Source organism: Octopus sinensis, linkage group LG9 (assembly GCF_006345805.1).
Source record: "Octopus sinensis linkage group LG9, ASM634580v1, whole genome shotgun sequence".
NCBI classification, from domain to species: Eukaryota; Metazoa; Mollusca; class Cephalopoda; order Octopoda; family Octopodidae; genus Octopus; species Octopus sinensis.
Window position 1 is genome coordinate 98,495,113 of NC_043005.1, and position 14,621 is coordinate 98,509,733.

The following is a 14,621-nucleotide window of genomic DNA, read 5'->3' on the forward strand; positions in this document are numbered from 1 at the left end:
GCCATTTTTCGGTGTATTTCAACCAGAAAAATGTTCACTTAAAGAGAATAACAAGCTATATAATGCAAAATTTTTACTTTTCAAAAATTGCAATTCTAAAGGGTCGAAACAAACCCGAGCAATGCCGGGCGATACTGCTAGTAAATACAATAAAATAAAAAATGTACCCCTTGGCTACTGTAATCCTAGATAAACTTACATCTAGAAAAAGGAAAAGAAAAGAAAGAAATGGTAAAGCTACTCCTGAAATGCGTTTGATCATCCGTCTTGCTTCATTAGGGATAACTTTAAGCTAAATATTTCCTGCTTTTAGTTTCCAATATATTATGAGCAGCATACTAATTCTAGGAAAATTTGTTGCTCCAGTTTTCACATATTGGACATTTTTGTATATTTTTGTTAACAGAAAAAAATATTAACACTCACACACATCTGATTTCTAATCTCGGGCAAATGTCTAGACAATATAAAAAAATTAAAAAACACCGAAGTTAAAGTAGAGAGCTATGGGAGACTACTCTTGGTATCTTAATTCTGAATTCATGGTTTTCTCCCTTCTATTGAGTTGGCAAGAAAGTATATACAGGGTGATCCAAAAGTAGGGCAACAGTTGTATATTTTATACAACTGTGGTTGGGAAGCAAACTTCTTACCACACAGCCACGCCTGTGCCTCTCTCTACACACACACACACACACACACACACACACACACACACATACTCATTTATGAATTTGTTTTGCAAGATTCCTGATGAGAAGTCGGGACGGTCATATTTTTTAGCAAATAAACATATATATTCGTTCTTTGTTTATTGTTGTTTTTATTCTTTGTCCATTGTCTGGAAATCTTTCGTCTCACACCTGTGACCTCTTCTTCAACTCTCCATCTCACGTGTCTCTTCCTGCTCTGTTTAGTTTAGTCAGAATGTGGTAGGGGTATTTAAAAAAATCAAATTTCGAAAATTTTTTTTGCTAAAAGGATGTTCCCCATCATTTCCAAGAGCGCCTTGAAGAAAAAAATCTGAAAAATCTCCGTCAAAACAGAGAAATTCCAACTTGTGTGCTACCTATCCCTGACGTCCGCCTATATGGACACACACACACACATACAAATATGTACACACACACACACGAGTTTACAATAAGAATTATATTTCCTTTTATTAATGTACAATATTCTGTTTTTGTTGTAAATGCTATTAACCCTTTAATTACTGTATATATTTTGAGATGCTCTGTGTTTCAGTTACTTTAAATATAACAAAGAATTTGGTGAAATAACTTAATTATCATTAGGAACATAAATTGTGACTAAGGTTTGGTGGAAGATTTTAATTCAAAACTTCCACATTTGTGCTTAGAGCCAGGGGCAGTTTCAGCCAGGTTGGTAACAAAAGCGTTAAAATTGTTAAACATTATTGTTTTCTTTTGACTGAATTCAGGAATCCAGGAAAAGAAAAGTCAGAAAAAAAAAAATGTCAGGGAATCTCAAGATTGTGACAGAATTTCGGCTGGAATACTCGTCTTAGTCATCAACATTAAACATGATGAATAGACATTTAATACCACAATATTGTGTAAGGTGTATTCAACAAATACATGCATTGTCAAACGAATGACTTAATTTTTTTTTTTGTTTCATTGTCTTTGCTTCAGAAATTGAATAAAACTTTTTTTTATGAATATGTAATGCCATCTCTTTTACTCTTTTACTTGTTTCAGTCACTTGACTGCGGCCATGCTGGAGCACCACCTTTAGTCGGGACTTATACTTTGTAAGCCCAGTACTTATTTTATCCTACTCTTTTGCCGAACCGCTAAGTGACGGGAACGTAAACATACAAACATCGGTTGTCAAGCAATGCTAGGGGGACAAACACAGACACACAAACACACACACACATACATACATACATACATACATACATACATACATACATACATACCCCCCCCCACACACACATACATACATACGACAGGCTTCTTTCAGTTTCCGTCTACCAAATCCACTCACAAGGCATTGGTCGGCCCGGGGCTATAGCAGAAGACACTTGCCCAAGATGCCACGCAGTGGGACTGAACCCGGAACCATGTGGTTGGTTAGCAAGCTACTTACCACACAGCCACTCCTGCGCCATCGTACATAAATTACGTACAATCCATGTTAATAACTGCTACTGCTGCTTCATGTACTTGCTTGATAGGGCTGGAGTCATCCCAGGTCAGTGATCCCAGAGACGTCATCATGTGTATGATGTGGATCTTTTCCCTACCAGTATACGAAGTTTTAAAGTGTTTAGTTAACTAGAAATTGTGTTGACATGTGCCGTTCAAAAGGAAAAGATCCACACATTCTACCAGTAGACGAAGTTTAAAAGTTTTTATTTACAAAGAAATTATTAAAAAAATCTGCCGGTCAAAGCGAAAAGATCCGCACTATATACTCTGACAAAACTAATACTACCAAATAGCCAGTCATTATTAATAACAGTACCCACTGTTAGGCCACCACTAAAATCGCCATCTCTGCTATATCAACTCCAGTACCAGCCAACCATCACCACCACCGCCGCCGCCGCCATCACCACCACCACCATCACTATCAACATTACTGCAAGTATTATCACATTAAGATTGTCAGCAGGAAACCCCACACCACCACCATCACCACCGTTAGAAGTGCCGCTACCATGGCCATCACTACGCCAATGCTATTCCACCACCTCCACGCCTAACGTCTCTCTACTACAAACATCATCAGTTTCCAACCATTGAATAACTTACCGCAGATTCCTTTACAAGCAACTAACAGTAAGTAAGATCTTTTTTTGACTATTCTAATGGGATGAATGATATGGGATGCCGCCTGTCTCTCTTTCTTTCTCCCTATCTATTGATGTCTTCCTCTCTCTCAATATCTAATTTCTCAATCAATCAATCAATCAATCAATCAATCAATCAATCTATCTATCTATCTATCTATCTATCTATCTATCTATCTATCTATCTATCTATCTATCTATCTATCCATCCATCCATTCGTACATACATACATACATACATACATACATAGGAGTGGGGCAGACAGGCGCACAGACCTTGGAGTTACTTATTCATGTTTAGGATACTAAGAATGGAGAACCCAAAGTGCTTGGACGAACCAGATTATATTTTGTTGAAGTCATTGTTTTAATAAATACACTCATACGTTGCGGGCGTAGGCATAGCCATGTGATTGCAAAGTTTGCTTCACAATCACATAGTTTTGGTTTCAGTCCTACTGCGCGGCACCGTGGGCGAGTGTCGGCCAAAACAATGTTTTATGAATAGAAGTGATGGACGGTAAGTGAGAAGGACAAAAGTAAAGAATACGTACACCTGATGTTTAGGGTTAGGGTTTTCGTTACGCCGAAAACGGGTGGTGTACATATTCTGGGAACAGTTTCACACCTCTCTTTGAAAAATGCATGTTTTTGAAAAGTTTTTTTATTTTCAGATTCCTATTAAATTTTATAACATTAATTATTAAATGTTAATGTTTGTTTCTCATAAAATGGTGTATGTTTATATTACATTATATTATTATTTACGATTATTTAAAGCAAGCAAGAGTAAAATGCAAATTTAAAAAAAAAATTGTTTTGCATATTCGTAATCTCCGACATCTAAAACGTAGGAATCCGAAAAAAATGTTTTAAAAAAAATGCATTTTTCAAAGAGAGTTGCGAAACTGCATTATTCGGCCGTATTCTTTACCTGCGCCACTGAAAAGTGTGTGGTGCGGGTGGATCTACGTTTCCGGGTGGATCTACGTTTCCTCATTCATACTGAGTTAGTAAAAACGGTATCTTTGTTTACAATTACCGATAAACAAAAATTCTGCAGTTAAGGCTTTGGGCGTATTAGGACCAGTGGAATTAAAGGAAAAACAAAAAAGGAACATCTCATATGGAATCAATCATACAAAATCTGTCTTGATAAGAGGTTTCAGCTGAGTTGGCATCGAAAAACCGACGTAAAATCGAACGGTCTACACACACACGCGCGCACACACACACGCACACACACACACACACACACGCACACACACGCACTCACACACGCGCGCACACACACATACACACGTATTTATGTATGTGCCATATGCACGTTACCTCTCTGTCAATGTGACTGCTAGTCTATCAATAAATTTACCTGTCTCTCAATGTGACTGCTATCTATCTAATAAATTTCTGTCTCTCTCTCTCTCTGTCTATCTATCTATCTATCTATCTATCTACTGTGTCTATCTATCTATCTATCTATCTTCTCTATCTATCTATCTCTCTATCTCTCTCTCTGTCTATCTATCTATCTATCTATCTATCTCTCTCTGTCTATCAAGCATAGAGAAGTGGATGTGTAAATATGTGTTAATGGTTAGCATCATGTGTGAATGTAAGATACCTAATACTGTTATGTTGTAGTTTAGATGCAGGTCAGTTATGATCATTATCAGGACATTTTATTTTTATTTTTGTGTGTGCATGAGGGTTAATGGCTTAATTTGAATATAAATAAGAAATAAAGTAAAATAAATAATAAAGCAGAATATTTATTTTACCTTATTTTTTACATTCAAATTAATTATATTTAAACCATGCTAGCATGGAACACAGATGTTAGATGAGGATGATGATGATTATGATAATTGACTGCCATTAATTTACCTTTAGTTATAAAAGATTACCATTATTTACTATTAAATATCATTAATCATGGCCATCCCATCTTATTTTCAGAGTGCATTATCCAATGTATCCTTTGTTTCTTTTAAGATAGTAAAGTGTTGTTTGAGTAGAATTTGTCTACTGCTTCTAGCAAGTAGAGTGACCACATAGACTCTCCCACATATATAGTCATGTGTGTGATGTACCCTATGCTATGTGTAAGGAGCTTTAGACTTTTATGTGTGAAGTAAGGTATTTGTATTGTTTCACATGTATGTAAGGTACTTTATATTGTTATTTTTTATATTGTCTCATCATCATTATTTTAACATCTACTCTTCCTTGATCGTGTGGATCAGATGAGACTTCATTATGGCTGAATTTTCTATGCTCTTCCGGATACTAGCCCTTATCTGTTTCTAAGCAAGTTAATAATTCCCCAGACAATCAAACAACAGCCCAGACATGCTTTTGTAGAGGACTGCAAACAAAGTGATAGTTTGTATGAACAGTGAGACCTTGTTTATAATCAACACATATGTTAAGATGAAAGGAATACACACTTAGTCACATACAAGTACACATATTTATTATTAGCGGCAGAAGCAGTATCTTATTTAGTGTGGATATACTGTAGAAAACAAAAAAAACGGCAATATTTGTCTTGAGAAAGTATCTTATGTAGATGTATAGTGTTAAGAAGCAGAAGTATACTGCTACATAAATACATACATACATGCGCGCGCACACGATAGGGTGCTTTCAGTTTCTTTCTACCATATTTCCTTTATGACATACACTAAATAGTGGAGAACACCAACCAACAACGTTCAGACAGTGAGATTGTGCCCCTAACTACAAGGTTCTGAAGTGAATTTCTTGATCACGTAGCCAGGATTTCCCTCTTTCTTGTTACATAGATCTTCATACTGTTCTTTCACTACATCTGTATTTATCTATATCTTCCACCTTTCTTTTAGGTTCTCTGATTCAAACCTCCTTTATGTTCTTGCACACTTTTATCATTTGACATGAACACATTCTGTGAAGTGATCTTCCATACTTATTTCTTTATTACCCACAAGGGGCTAAACATAGAGGGGACAAACAAGGACAGACATAGGTATTAAGTCGATTACATCGACCCCAGTGTGTAACTGGTACTTAATTTATCAACCCCAAAAAGATGAAAGGCAAAGTCAACCTCAGCGGAATTTGAACTCACAACGTAACGGCAGACGAAATACCGCTGAGCATTTCGTCCGGCGTGCTAACGATTCTGCCAGCTCGCCGCCTTCTATACCTAATTAATACAAACTGATCTTCTCTGCTCAACATCTTAAAAGGACTGTGTAAACCTTTAAAGTTTTGTCTTCTATAATAGATCTGGTCAGCAGCAACAAAATCTTCATTGGTGTAACTCCTCACTTTAGATTTCAATACTCTGTATTTTTTCACTAACCACAGCTTCCATGAAAATGTTTCTTTCTGCATGAAGAGCATTTATTCTATATCACTAGTTGTTTGGGATTTCAGAGCAGGTAACTAGTCAATCAGAACTAATGATGAAGTGTTAACATTTGCCAGGACTCTCTTGCTCACGCTTCTCATCAACAAATAATTTCTGCATTATTTCTGCTGCTATCTTATTGTGATGCTCTACAGTACCATTACTAAATGAACCGTCTACAGCTGTAGTACAAGTTTCAATGTTTCTCATTCGTTTTTCTGTAATAATCATAGTTTAACTATGATGGTTGTTGCATTGGGTGTGCTGCCACATCCAGTGCTACCAAATTTCAAGCAGGGGTATAACAGAAGTTTTCCATTAAGATTTGTGATTAAATTAATGAGTAAGGTTAATATATATAATGAATTTGCCATTTTAGATGGATGTGCAGCACACATCTATCACACTCAGAATATATGCCCCTGAAAAACATATTCCTTATGATCTCTTCTATTTTCTTTGTTTTAATTAAACTGGCAGAGAAGAATCAAATATCAGCATCATTAAGATGCAGAATTCAGATCAAGACAAAGTGTATCTCTGAGCTTATTCCTATGAGGCAATCCCACCATTGTTCTCAGTGGAGGTCTTCTGAACTTAAAACAAATCAAACAAGTATCACAAATTTATTTGACTAGTTCTAATAATCCATCATCCTTGAAGGTCCTACTCTTTGTATCAAAGGTCACTAGTTTCTCCTTAGAAGCATGAGCAATCTGGCAGTGAATATTATTAGCCCCCTCCTTCACTTTCTTCTTCTCTGGAGCACTATTTTAATATTCTTTTTCTTTTGTTTTTTACATGTAATACAATGTTTGGATATTGCAATTTATTAACACTTTCTTAGTTCAATGAACACAATAATCACCAGACAACGTGGTTTTCAGTTTGACAGATCAACCTCAAATCCAACCACAATCCTTTTAAATTCCAACTTTGTTCCATCAGTTTTTGTAGTTCTTTGGCTTAAAATAAAAAAAGGTAAATCAGTTTTCTCAAAGTCAGCTTCAGTGTAAACTCTGATACCTTCTATAGTAACTGGAAACTTGATTATCTTACAGGGAATTTATTGCCTCTCCATTAACAGAAGCTTGACAGATTTACTAATCTTAATCAAGTCTTTTCTCCCATCACTTTTAACTAGCATCCTCCAGTAATTGTACAAATAAAGCAGAGTTTATCACTAGCCATAATAAATATCTTTCACAGAAGTAGGCATGTCACTCAGTGTCATTATCAGAATATCTTCATAAGGTATTTCAACATGGAATAAAGTTACATACACCTGATCAGATTCTACGACTGCCTTAACATGCTTCATATTACAGTCCCTAGCAAAATAATGGATTTACATTTGAAGCATGTCATTATCCATTATCTCACTGTTTGAGGGATTTGACCTTATATTACAATACGATTAACTGTTGCCTCTCATTCTCTCACACTCTTTCTCTCTGTAAAATTGCTTACACCCTCTCCCTCCGTCAGATCTGGAGTAGTTAAAGCTTACAGTCTCTGACTCATAATCTGCAGTTTTGTACAACACACTCACTCATTGAAATATCTTCAAATGCCTTCTTGAGGGTGTCTTTCATGCCTTCATAAATTACATGAGAACATGTGGTACGTCAGCTTTTCATTTCCTTCTGATAAACGAACATATATAACAGAATGCTTGAACATCTTCAGATAAAGCAGTTGTAAATTGCAATAGTTTTTTTTTTTTTTTTTTTTTGATATAATGAAATTCATACTGGATGAAGAAGTAATTCAAACTTATATCTAAAAGATTTTTGCAAGAATAAAATTCTTTAAATGGCTTGTATATTCTCATTTTGTCGTTCTGAAGATATTGGTTATAAGCTTGAATTCAAAGTCTTTACAAAGATCAATGGATGTCAGCTAGTGTGAACATTCATGGATGTAAAGAGGCAATGATAAAAACATAGCAGCTCCTTGTTCATTTCTTGTTTTTTTGGTAAATTCTTATATATATATATATATATATATATATATACTAGCAGTATTGCCCAGCTCGTGTGCTCGTGCATTCTATGCACGTGCAAATTAAGCTAAACTTGGATGAAGTTCAATCAAAATTCAATTATTTTGGTTTTAAAATCAAGCATTTAATGCCCTCTATTTTTGCGCTTATGTGTCCCATTTCCTCAATAGGAAGTACGTAGAAGCGTTTCATAAATTTTTGTTGATCAAATAATTGCATTGTTGAATTATTCTTTTAGATCAGTATTTCTCAACGGGGATTTCAGGGGAGAGTTTCAGGGAGTCGCTGGTGATGTATTGTGATGATCAAAAATCCAGCCTGCTAAAATTTGGTTAAAGTGATTCAACCTGCAGACTCAACGCAAAATGGTCACATTTAATTCAAAGCATTAAAAATGTTATGAAAACAATTGGTATGTGTTCACAAAATCTAAACGATTAATACGAAAAAACCCTCCAGGCTACATCCCGAAAATTCATTTCTTTGCCGAATTTCTACAATGTTTACAGCAATTCGTTTTTATATCTTGATTTTTTATTTTTCATGCAATTTACGTATGCTTGCTCATGTGGTGAACACAGTTCACATCAAACAGCTGACTGAGTAAAGTTCACTATTCAATGCATGGGATAAGGCCTAAACAAACACATTATCGATTTTTGCACTTGTGAGATGAATTTCGGAACAGAAATAGTGCAGTTCAATTTTCATTCGCCTAAACTTTAAGTGACCCATTTTGGTGGTTCTACGATTTGTTGGCTAGGAGGAGATGTGCTGGGAAGTTAAACACACAGACACGCACACAGATACTCACACAGACACACAAGTTGAGTTTTATATATATAGATATATATGATCTGTATTCAATTGATAGAAGAAAAGAAAATGGAGAGGTCAACATGTAATCTTCTATTGTATATTTTTTCCTGGATGATATTTTTCAACTCTTCATTTTCTTTTCTTCTATTTACTGAATACAGATTATATGCATAATATATACCTATTGATTTAGGGAAATTTTATTTTCCAAAAATATTAGGTTTAGAACCAGTGTTTTCTTAGACATAATCATCCCTTTTAGAGGTTAATATATCTTCTAATTAACATATATGTATATAATATATATATATGTATGTGTGTGTATATATATATATGCATGTGTATATATGTATGTGTGTGTGTGTGTGTATATACATACATATATATATATATATATATATATATATATATATATATATATATATATATATATATGTATATATATATATATTGTGCTGGTGGCATGTAAAAAGAACCAACTGATCGTGGCCGTTGCCAGCCTCCTCTGGCACCTGTGCCGGTGGCATGTAAAAAGCACCCACTACACTCATGGAGTGGTTGGTGTTAGGAAGGGCATCCAGATGTAGAAATACTGCCAGATCAGACTGGAGCCTGGTGCAGCCTCCTGGCTTCCCAGACCCCAGTCGAACCGTCCAACCCATGCTAGCAAGGAAAACGGACGTTAAACGATGATGATGATGATATATATATATATATACTCATACATACATGCATACATACATACATACATACATATCACAGCTGGATCCTCATTACATGAGAAAAGCCATTGCCAAGAAGACTTACTGAAATGATTCATGATTGTTGCTATGTGATGCCCTTATATGACTTTTAAGCCGGGCCAAGCTTTTACACATTTTATTACATACTAGACACTGTGCCGGCAGGCAGGAGAAGCAGGTGCTACTATATGCACTCTCTTAACATGTCTTTTTAGACCTCCAACTGAGAGGCACTCCCTTCCACATTTTACTCACGTTCTGTTATGAATTTTAAAAGCCACATCATTGTTTATCATGGGTCGATTTCTATGAGAATTTTGATGGCTCACCAGGCCTGCATGACTCAAACGCCTCCGCCCACAAACCACACACGTAAAAAGCAACACTCTCTCACTTTCCACAGGTTCTCCCCTTCTAACCCCCCCCCCTAATTCTCTCATACTTCACTCTCTCCCTCTCAAACCTTGAACAACCATCATGCACTATCTTCCTCCATCCATCACGCTCTTGTGCCTCCCTCTCCCAATTACCAGCTGCAATTCCTGTCTGTATTAGAGCGTTTTTAAGGCAATCCTTAAACTTTAGTTTAGGCTTATGCGCTGGTCTCCTGCCATCTTCCAGGTCACCATTCAATAGCTGCTTGGGCAGTCGCTCATCACTCATCCTTACCAAATGCCCCCCCCCCTACCTAAAACGTCTTTGTAAAATCATTGACTCTATACTTCTACTGCCACTTCTCTCAAGTACCTCCACATTACTAATGGCCATTTTCCAGTTTATCCCCCAAATTTTTCTCAGACAGTATTGATGAAATCATTCCAATTGCCTTACCTGCCTATGGTAAACAACCCATGCCTCACTTCCATACACACACACACACATACATACATACATATATATGTATGTATATGTATGTATGTTTGTATGTATGTATGTATGTATGTATGTATATATATATATATATATATATATATATATATATATATATATATATATATAGATCTCTTGAGCACCACCAGCAAAAATATTTTTTCCTCTGTCTTCCCTTCTTGGGATCTTTCCTTCTCCTTGTTTCCGACGAAGAGCTCCGCTCGAAACGTTAAACCCTCCTTCCCTTCTTTCCTGAGCGTCAATAATACTTTAATTGTTCCACGTCCTCGCGTTGCTGTTTTTTTCTCTTTTTTTCTGTGTTTTCTTGTTTGGATTAACTTTATATGTATATATATATATATAAAGTGCCACTCCCAAACAGTTGAAGGAATCTGGGGTATAGGCAGACCCAAGAAGACATGGGATGAGTTAGTGAAGCATGACCTTTAAACATTGGGCCTCACAGAGGCAATGACAAAAGACTGGGATCTCTGGAGATATGCCGTGACTGTGAAGACCCAGCAAATAAAGTGACCCAGCAAATAAAGTGACCCAGCAAATAAAGTGAGTTCATGGTTGTATCCTACACCAGTTTCGCATAACCAGCCCCAGCCTATTCAAAAGCACCTTGGATCATAGGGCGACCTGCTGTGCTTGAGGAGACCTATTGAGTCAAGTACATCAACATCAAAATGAAAATCAAATGGAAAGTGTAGTTGTGATACCTGTGCTGGTGGTACGTAAAAAGCACCATCTGAACATGGCTGATGCCAGTGCTGCCTTGATTGGCTTCCGTGCCGGTGGCACATAAAAAGCACCAACTGATTGTGGCCATTGCCAGCCCCCTCTGGCCCCTGTGCCGGTGGCACGTAAAAAGCTCCCACTACACTCACGGATTGGTTGGCATTAGGAAGGGTATCCAGCTGTAGAAACACTGCCAGATCGGACTGGAGCCTGGTGCAGCCTCCTGGCTTCCCAGACCCCGGTTGAACCATCCAACCCATTCTAGCATGGAAAACTGACGTTAAACGATGATGATGATATATATATCGACCATATTCCTAAGTCTCATTTCTATTCCTTAAAAGAAGTTTCCACATTTCAACATACCAGTAGTTGCTTTGTAAAATTCATCATTCAACTCAAATGTACTACTAGCCGCTCTGTCAACAATCACACTCATCTGTTCATAAATAATTATAAATGATCAGGTGTGATATTTATGTAGGATCAGGTGTGATATTTATGTAGGATCAGTATGACCCTTTATGTTCATAAATGATCATGTGCAATAATAAATCATTATTTGAATAGTCGTTCTGTATATTAGGGTAATATATCGGGATTGTGCCAAGGTTTGGATGTTTTCATTTAACCTCTGCCATCAGCAGGCAGCATATAGTGCTGTCCTGACATGAGCAACTAGCCTCAGTAAATTGTGTAGGCTTATGTAACACAATTCTCTTTATGAAAGTGGGACTGCTGAAACAGACTTGAAGGTAATGTGCCAATCACTTAAAGTAGAGGGAAGTTGTGGAAGAGGGAAACTGAAGAAGACATGGGATGAAGTATTAAAAGCCAATCACAAAAACACTGAACTTTACGATGGAGATGACAGAGGGGTGAGATATGTGGTGCATTGCTGTACTTGAGAAGACCCACCCAATACAACAGAAGTGAGATCCTAAAACTAAGGTGCCATGTAAAAAGCATTGGTGTGGGTGTTAGTGCCACATAACAAACGGTGGTGCTGGTGCCATGTAAAAAAACACTGGTGATTGTTCCATGTAAAAAGCACCCAGTACATTCTGTAAAGTGACTGTCCCTAGGTAGGGCATTCAGCTGTAAAAACCAAGCCAAAACAGACTATGGTATCTGGTATGGCCCCTGGCTTTGCCAGTTCCTGCCGAGCCATCCAACCCATGCCAACATGGAAAATGGATGTTGAATGTTGATGATGATGTTGATGTGGTTAGTGGAGTAGTGTTTATTCTCTTGATGCAAAATGGGTGTCACCAAAATGATATTAGCAAAGTCAAGTGTTTTTGTAGCTCTTTAAAGACAGAAAGACAAAATTCTACAATATCAAAATGGGTAAATCTACATTTTTATTCATAATTTTGTCAAACCAAGATCTCCCTGCATTTGTATTACTCCAGCAGGTGAGGCTGGTAGCTTTCTTCATATTGTCATTAATCATTCTAATGATTTTATTTTTTTTGCTAATTTAAGAGCAGGTTGATAAACTTGATTAAATCTGAAAATAGAAACTGACAAAAAGTTGGAAATATAGGGTCTTTTCTTCTTTTTTGAAGGACAGGGGCTGGGAGTGAAACTAATTTAATCTACTTGCTTCTGGGATATCATTATAGGAATAGGCTGCTCTACCAAAAATCCTATTACTAGAAAACAGATTAAAAAGTTTTTTCTGAATTATTAACTAGGCTTTAATATATTCTTTTCTACTCAAGGCACAAGGCCCAAAATTTTTGGGGAGAGGGCCAGTCGATTAGATTGACCCTAATATGCAACTGGTACTTAATTTATTGGCCCCAAAAGGATGATAGGCAAAGTCAACCTGGGCAGAATTTGAACTCAGAATGTAAAGACAGATGAAATATTGCTAAGCATTTCACCCGTCATGCTAACATTTCTTATTTCTTTACTGCCCACAGGGGGCTACACATAGAGGGGACAAACAAGGACAGACAAACAGATTAGGTCAATTACATCGACCCCAGTGTGTAACTGGTACTTAATTTATCGATCCTGAAAGGATGAAAGGCAAAGTCGACCTCGGCGGAATTTGAACTCAGACTCAGGAAAACCTGGGATGAGGTGGTGAAGCACGACCTTCGAACTTTAGGCCTCACCAAGGCAATGACTAACGACCGAGACCTTTGGAAATATGCTGTGCGTGAGAAGACCCGGCAGGACAAGTGAGTCCATCCCAGCCAGCCCACTTATGCATGCCTTTCCTCCCTTGGACACACGAAGACCTGTTGAGGCAAGTGAAGTCCAAATCGAACCTCATCCGACGACAGGCATCCATGCCAACCTCCCTTCATTGGACACTAAACTCTGCTTGTGAAGACCTGTTGGGGCAAGTGAAATTGGAATCGAAATTGAACCAATCCTATGACTGGCACCCAGCAGTTGCCAGGGCCGCTGGACTGACTCGTGTGCAGGTGGCAAGTAAAGAAACACCCTGTGCATTGAGTCAAGTATACCAACATCAAAAATCAATGGAAACTGCAGTTGTGATCCCTGTGCCGGTGGCACGTAAAAAGCACCAATCCGATCGTGGCCATTGCCAGCCTCGCCTGGCACCTGTGCCGGTGGCATGTAAAAAGCACCCACTACACTCACGGATTGGTTGGTGTTAGGAAGGGCATCCAGCTGTAGAAACACTGCCAGATCAGACTGGAGCCTGGTGCCGCCTTCTGGCTTCCCAGATCCCCGGTCGGACCATCCAACCCATGCTAGCATGGAGAATGGATGTTAAACGATGATGATGATGATGAACTTAGTGGCAGACGAAATACCACTAAGCATTTCGCCCAGTGTGCTAAGGTTTCTGCCAGCTCGCTGTCTTTAGGGTTTGATATATTAAACACAAGTGACACGAGCCTGTATTTATGTAAACAATCTTTTAATTCAAATGTTCTAGTGAGACATCCATGAAAATATATTTTATTAACTTTGTCTCTATAATGATTTCAAGACAGGAAGATCTGAATGTTTGGATTATGTCCTTCATTATTCTGTCTAAAGTATTCCCGTTTGCATTTTTAGAGATAGCATTATGTGTAAGCCAAAATTTACAGATAAAAAGTTTTATATATATAGATATCTAGAACATACACTCCTATGCCGTTGCATTTATCCACACTATCAAGAGAACCCCATGATTATGTCAGGACACATTGCCCAGGATGACCCTTTGTCAAAAAACTAGTGTCT

The 14,621-nt window shown here is 37.4% G+C and overlaps 1 long non-coding RNA gene across 1 annotated transcript in view; it reads left to right on the forward strand.

The window, feature by feature from the left end:
• The first annotated feature begins 2,158 nt into the window (after nt 1–2,158).
• The window catches only part of LOC118764928, a 32,944-nt gene continuing 20,481 nt past the window's right edge, over nt 2,159–14,621 (forward strand). Inside the window, exon 1 of the long non-coding RNA XR_005000767.1 lies at nt 2,159–2,813. This is a non-coding gene — a long non-coding RNA (uncharacterized LOC118764928). The remainder of the gene's footprint in view (nt 2,814–14,621) is intronic.